Below are 7,924 nucleotides of genomic sequence, written 5' to 3' on the forward strand. Positions count from 1 at the left end.
ATTGTGTTATGAAACATTCAATGAACTTACCATGTAGTCTAAGATTTCCTTCCACGTTACTGACATTTTTGCACTTGGTCTGTGTTGAGTTCAGTGTCGGTTTAAGAAGATCTTTTGTGTTAAGTTGAGGAAAATCATTTTGTTGTCAGATGGAGATAGAACTTTATTCTTACGTTTACTTGTCGGAGTGGTCCGAGCCAGCAACACTTCAAATAACAAGTTTCTTTTGTACAAAATCTTCAATAAATTTACCTTAACAAATTTTTAAAATGACTTGCAAATATCTCATCTTTTAATATATTGTTTTTTGCCTTTGTGTACTTCACAGCTCCTTTGGCTGATGAGTGGACTGATTGTACCGCTGACAGCCCATTCCCCGTCTATATGGGGCGAGAGGCCCGAAATAACAATGACGGAAAAACTGTTTCTCCTTCAACAGACTTCCTATCCGAGACAAAGAAATCCACCTCGGTATTTATCCTTCCTTCTAACTATAGCTCTTTCCAATTTGTTCCACTTATCAGCGCCGCTCCGTCCGTCTTCCCTCTCCATATTTCTTCATCCTGTCTCCTCTCACTATCCACCCCAACACTGACCTTCGTATGCATAGGTACTACCGAACGGACCGCCGTATCTATATCTACATTCTTCAATCCAATAGAGCACGTTTTCCCGTCCCAGAATCCTTCTTCGCCGGCCAGTGTGGCGAGCGGTTCTAGACGCTTCAGTCTGGAACCACGCTACCACTACGGTCGCAGGTTCGAATCCTGCCTGGGGCATGATTATGTGTGATGTACTTAGGTTAGTTAGGTTTAAGTAGGTCTAAGTTATAGGGGACTGATGACCTAAGATGTTTAGTCACATAGTACTCAGAGCAATTTGAACCATTTGAATCCTTCTTTCCAGGTGCAGGTCCATCAGCTTTACAGTAAAAGTACAATGCTCCTTTTTAAAAGAACGTTATTGATTCCTTAAATATATATTATTTTGTTTTTCCTTAATTCTTTATTCCTTCCATTTCCTAATTTTAAAAAGGAAATCAACACTTTTAAGATTATGTAAACACTAACAAATGTCATCCTTCCGTAGACTTTAAAAGCGTGTGTAAAATGTTCACCTTGCACTTATTTCATTTCGTCTTTATTTATATTTTTAAGTTTTTGGCTGAAGAGCGTAATGTTGTGTACTGCTGACAACCAACACTCTGACCATTTGGGACGAGAACAATACAATAACAACAAAGAAAAAGAAATGGTAGCTCCACGACATGAACATGTGGAATATATCTTGTCATATACACAACAGTTTTTACTGTGGTGTAGCTCGCTAATACTCAAGAAAAAATCAGCTAGTTACTAAATTTTGAAATGAAGTTGTAAGGTGTCAGGCAAATCCAACACCTTCCATGAAAACCCTGAAATGATAAGCAAATCCGGCAGTATGTCACATAGCTCTGAATAAATCCTGACATTAAATTAACCAAAGTAATACCATCAACGAGTGAGCAAATGGAATATCACAGCCTAACACAAGAACACCTAAATGCATGTCATACCTTCCCACCGTGAAACAGACGCAGTTCCGAGGGAAGAAACGAGAACAGAAGCCGAGAGCAGAACCGTGTTAAGCTAGAAGGCCCTACGATAAGGGACGGACACCCGCAACACCTGCCGACCACCAGGACCACCCCCAGCCCATGTTAAAAGATAGGGCCCTCCAGAAGAACAGTATAGATCTTACGATAACACTAAAACAGCTACACCAGCAAATCCGGCAGTATGTCACATAGCTCTGAATAAATCCTGACATTAAATTAACCAAAGTAATACGATCAACGAGTGAGCAAATGGAATATCACAGACTAACACAAGAACACCTAAATGCAAGTCATACCTTCCCACCGTGAAACAGACGCAGTTCCGAGGGAAGAAACGAGAACAGAAGCCGAGAGCAGAACCGTGTTAAGCTAGAAGGCCCTACGATAAGGGACGGACACCCGCAACCCTGCCGACCACCAGGACCACCCCCCAGCCCATGTTAAAAGATAGGGCCCTCCAGAAGAACAGTATAGATCTTACGATAACACTAAAAGGGCCACACCAGCTGCAAGTTTTAGCGTGAGACTTTTTCGCGTCTCTGTTACGTTGCAAACGTCAAAAACATTGCCCCACCACGAAAAGTATAACGTTTCTCATTGGATAGACAGAATTTTTGTAGGCGGAGCTTAAGGTTAACATCGAGACCCTGATTGGTCAGATGAAAACACAGCCAGATAGTTTTTTTTAAAGCAACTTCGGTAAATTGTAATAAGGAGAAGTTAGGAGAGAGTTGCTTCCCAGACGGCGAGCTGTATGGAGCTGCGCCCCCCGCCACCCCCTGATGCTGCCTAACCAACGACAAGGTAATGAACGCACGCGATGCTGCATAACAGTGCATAAAGCTTCACTCAGAACTGCAGAAGTCTCATCTGTTACACCACGTTTTTACGTAATACTAGTGTCGATCGTCAATTAAATCTCATGGTGTTCACATTTGCTACTTGAAGTAAAAATCTGAAACGCGATGGTTTTTCTGTTATATAGTTATTGACAAGCCACATCAGCCACTGTAATTTACGACAAGTTAGATAAGTAATTAAAGATAATTGAGGATCACTGTAGACCATTTTGATAGTTTTCTCTTTTGTGAAACTTAATTTAAATCTAGATTATAGATGTGATATGGCATAGGTCATCCTTCGATCCATTGTAGAACTTGGAAACCCATTCAGGGAATATTCGTTCACATTTTTGTTGAACGCAGTTGGTTTTTATCATCCTTTAATAAAACATTTCCTTTTATCAATACTGCAATTTATAAACAATGTTTTGTGAGTAGAATAAAATTTCCAATGGTAAACTTAACTGCTTTTTCGACGTTATTTTACCAGCTAACTAAAAATAGGAAAGCCTTGAACCCCTTCCACTAAATTTAGATGGTATTAAGATTCTTTTACAGGGAGTGCAGTGGAGCTGACGCTGAAATCATTAAGTATTTGGTTATATCATCGCTAGTCTCACTGAACACTTCTGAACTCTACATGTCATGTGTGGTCTGGCGTGTCCTTACCAGCAACAGGTCCCAGGTTCAAACTAGTCAATTCCCTAAAAAGCACGCTCAGAACATCATTGCGCGAGAGTGGTAGGGAGACACGACGTAGAACAAACAGATACCATGCACAATGTTAGAGAATGGCGATCCCGCCAGGATGGTAAAATACCATGTTTGAAGGTCGACCACATGCCTAACTAAGTCAGAAAAATATCCTGTTGAAAAATTTTCGTAATAGAAAATTCTTTTTGAAAGTTATAAACAGTCGAAAACAGTAGCTACAGCGATAGATAGTAAGAAAGTATTCAATAGAAAGTGAGACATTCTAGCAGAGACAATAGCATAGTTATGTTCTGAATTTTAATATTGTTAGAATTAAGTTTTCTCTCCAATGCAAGCGCACAGGTGGCGGATACATCGTTGACAAGTTGGTTCTGACCCAACAAGTAAGTGAATGGATTGTCAGTCTTTGGTATATTAAGTGTCAAGTCGTGTGAACATAAAGTTTATGAAATGCGTGAGATCGTATGAGCGCATGTTGACGCGAAGTAGAGCGCGTGAATTGCTTTTAAAACAGAAAATAAGGGATTCGGAAAGATTAGCAATGGCAGATCGAGACATTGACCGAATTGAGGTAGAGACCCAGCATGAAGATGGACAGAGAATAGAGGACAGTACAACAGACGATGCAGTATCGCGAGAAATAGGACAGAAAACGCACCATAACGAGGATAATGTACGCCAAGGCATAGAAAACATAGGTCAGCATACGACAGAAGAGCAGGAAAGTAGAGAGACAGTAGATGAGGATTCTAACTTGCGTCTTGAATACGTAGAACCCATAGTACAAGTAATCAGAGCTCCCTCACTACAGAGTACAAGGAATTCGAGCAGAAACGTGTCACCGCACAGTTCAATGCAATCGGTCGTGAACCAACACTTGGGCGAAAACACAGAGCGTAGGACGTCGGGAGAAAACGCAATAGGACCCACCAATCTGGCAGAATTATTACAACAAATTACGGAAACCATGACAAAATAAAGACATAGCGAACCAAATTCAAATTCAGAATGCAGAAACCACGAGACAAATGCGTGAAATTAAAGAACAAAACAAAAAAATTCAGTTACACCTAAGCCATATTGAAGACGAGGCAAAAGAATCTCGAGAAGTGATAGGAAACTTAATAACAGGTCACAGTCAATTGAGAACAGACACTGACATGGTACAAGTGGACGTACAAACATTGCGTAATGACACTCAGGACGAGATCAAAACATTATGTAACAACACCCAGGGAGAAGTCAAGAAACTAGAGAAACAGATAAACGTAATTACTAGACAAGCAGCAGGTACAGCGCGTGAAATTGTTGAAAACAGTGTGTTACACAAACGTATCACAAAAGCAGCACTGAAAAGCTATGATAACCGCATAGTCAAAATAGAAGCGCAAACGAAGCAACAATTTCAGAAATTGCGAGCAGAGTTGTTGCAAACCATTGAAGAGCATAGTGAACAGGATCGAACAAGCACTGAGTCTGCAACCACATCCGTATCTGTAACAGCACCGAAAAAACAAGCAATTAACGAAGATATCATGCATTTTCGATTCCAATCACAGGCGGAAAGTAACATACGTGAAATCAGACAGCCTGCATCGCAACAAACACGTTTCGAAACTCTTGATGAACAAACGGCACCACAAACACATTCGGAACCACAAATGTATGTTTCAAGACAGTCTGGATCGTGCAATGAAGCGGCAAGGTTAGCCAGACAAGCTACCGAACCAATACGTGACAATGGAAAGCCAGGTCGCGATGAGTACAGTGCAATGCATTCAGCTACACGTTCACAACCGATGGAAGAAAATTATTGCGTACCACTCCAACGATACTACGCAAGGGTAGGCGAAAGTTACAGTGGACAATATCCAATGGATCTACCACAACCGGAAAGAACGACGGGAGAAATGATCAGAAACAAAAGTGGCGAAGAATTGCGAATTTCATATGGAACTATGACGAAGTACCACAACGATCATTTCCTCACAGTCAGAAAATTTCAGCACTTTCTAGAAGGAAACTCATTACATCCACGAACTTTTATTGATCAATTCCGAGTAGGATTACCAGACCACTGGACGCTAGCACACAAATTAGACTTTATATGTGCACACATGTCAGGAACAGTCGCAGAAAACATGCAGAATGTTGCAGCGACATGCCGATCGTACGAAGATTTCAGAGAGAAGTTTCTCTCACGATACTGGTACAGCGAAGCACAGAACAGAGTGAAGTACGAATTATTACAGAACCCATATTTTGAAAATTCAGGAGAGAAGAGTCCCGTGAAATTTTTCGAAGTAATGGCAAAGAAAAATCAATGCTTAGATGTACCATACAGTGACGGAGAGTTGATTAAATTATGGGCGAAGAAGTTACCATACCAGCAATCATTAGTAGGTCGCGGAGGCAATGACGTCGAAGCATTTAAAGGTATTCTAAGGGAACTAGAGTTCATATTTTCGGAAGACGACGCAAGAAAAAGACGAAGCGCACGTGAAAACGAAAGCAAAAAGCAGTGGAATCCACAAGACACAGTATGAAGAAACAATAATTACGAACCACGTGATAACTTCGCACCAAGAAACGACAACAGATTTCAACAAAGAAACGGTTATGGCTTTATAAGAGAATATGGCAATAACTATAATTCACCCAGGAACGGCAAGTACTATTACAGAGGGAATAACGACAACCGGAACGGGTATTTGAGAACCAATAGACCGACAAATTATCAACAAAGAAACCAATATCAACAAGCGGAGCAAGAAAAGAGAATACAGATAGAAGAGGTGGAGGTAAGACCACCAAACCCCGAAAAACGTTCGAATTGACAGCTAACCGCCCATGCGAAAGAGGATGACACACCGACCCAGGATAATTGCAGCACCTTGAACAGAGAATTAAATACCTTATCACGAGAAGAGAAGAAGGAAGAAACAAAACCGCAGGGACCAGATGAAAACGAAGACAGGAAAATAACAATATCGTCTTGGGACGAAATTAATTGGGAGAATACTGACGAGGAAGATGAATTACCAGAGGCATGCACAAAGACTGTAGGAGGAAAGGACGAAGTAATGAGTATTGCAGGGCTATTTGAGATGGAAACCAGGGAAAGCGAATTCAATGAGGATAATGCGCAGTTGATAGAAGTTGAAAATAAGTTACTAGTGGGCACACAACCCAACGTATATAATGAAGGAAGTTATAAAGCGATAATTAGAGCATTTAGATGCGATTATGTGGAAGTAGCGACGAAGAAGGAGAAGATAGACGAGGATGAGGAAAAAGTAGAGGATGTTGAAGAAAGCGTAAATGAAGGAAGAAATAGAGAAGAGGAAATAAAAGAGAAAGAAGTAGCAGTCGAAGCTTATCCTACAGAAAGTTCGAATTCACAAGGGAAAGTCCTGAAAAGACTCATGTATGATTCAGTGGAGGATTCGTTGATGCAAGAAAAAGAGGAACAGAACCAACCCTTTCAAATTCAACCAATTGTGAAGGCCATGGTAAAGCATATCCCAGTCAATTTTGTAATTGATAGCTGACCGCGATCTCAGAAAATTTATTCATGCAGTGTAATGCCAATGAGGAATTGCCAGTTCTGAAAACACGTAAGATGAAAGTAAGAGGTCCTATTAGAAACAATGCTGCGGAAGTTACGAGACAAACAAGGTTAACTCTTTCGTGCCAAGGTCAAAAGATCGAAGCCAACTTCGTGATTATACCTAAACTCTAGATTTGATTATAGGTGCAGACTTTTTAAATGAGAGACGAGCGATAATATATATGGGGAAAGGTAGCGTAACATTCGGGAATGTCAACTTCTCTTTGAGCAAAAGCTAAAATTAGAAGAAATACCAGTTACAAACAAACAATTAAGAATGATGTGAGATAAAGAGGATGAAGAATTAGAATGGTATGCACAAAAAGGGGGAATCGCCTCAACTCACGTTAGAAGTCCATAAAGAAATTGACGAAAAATTGCAAGAAGTTCAAGGTATTTCGGAACACAGTAAAAGAGAATTAGAGGGTATTTTACGAGATAAAGCAGAGGTATTTTTACCTAAGACTTGCAGTTCAGAAATGGCTCTGAGCACTATGGGACTTATAACAGCTATGATCATCAGTCCCCTAGAACTTAGAACTACTTAAACCTAACTAACCTAAGGACATCACACAACACCCAGTCATCACGAGGCAGAGAAAATCCCTGACCCCGCCGGGAACCGAACCCGGGAACCCGGGCGTGGGAAGCGACAACGCTACCGCACAACCACGAGCTGCGGACAAACTGGCAGTATTAAACACTTCCAGTACAAGTTTGAAGTAAAAGAGCACAAACCATTTAGAGTGCCACCCTATTACAAACTCATTAAGATACAGAAATAAAGTATTCCAGGAGATATCTAAAATGATAGATGATGATAATATTGAACCAGCTACCTCCACATATAACAGTCCGCTCCATATTGTACAAAAACGAGATGGGAGCATCAGGTTAGTGCTTGATTCCAGAGAGATCAACACAATCATAATCACTGAGACAGATCGCCCAGAAAAATTAGAGGAATTGATACAAAATTTCCACGGTGCTAAGATATTTTCATCAATTGATTTACGGAGTAGTTTCTGGCAAATAGAATTGGCCCCAGAATGTAGAAAATTTACAGCATTTATCGTATTTGGTAGATGTTACCAATTTAAACGATTGCCATTTGGTTTAAACATATCATCGGCAGCGTTTATTATGGGATTTAATACTATA

This window comes from Schistocerca serialis, chromosome 3, assembly GCF_023864345.2.
Source record: "Schistocerca serialis cubense isolate TAMUIC-IGC-003099 chromosome 3, iqSchSeri2.2, whole genome shotgun sequence".
Taxonomy (NCBI): Eukaryota; Metazoa; Arthropoda; class Insecta; order Orthoptera; family Acrididae; genus Schistocerca; species Schistocerca serialis.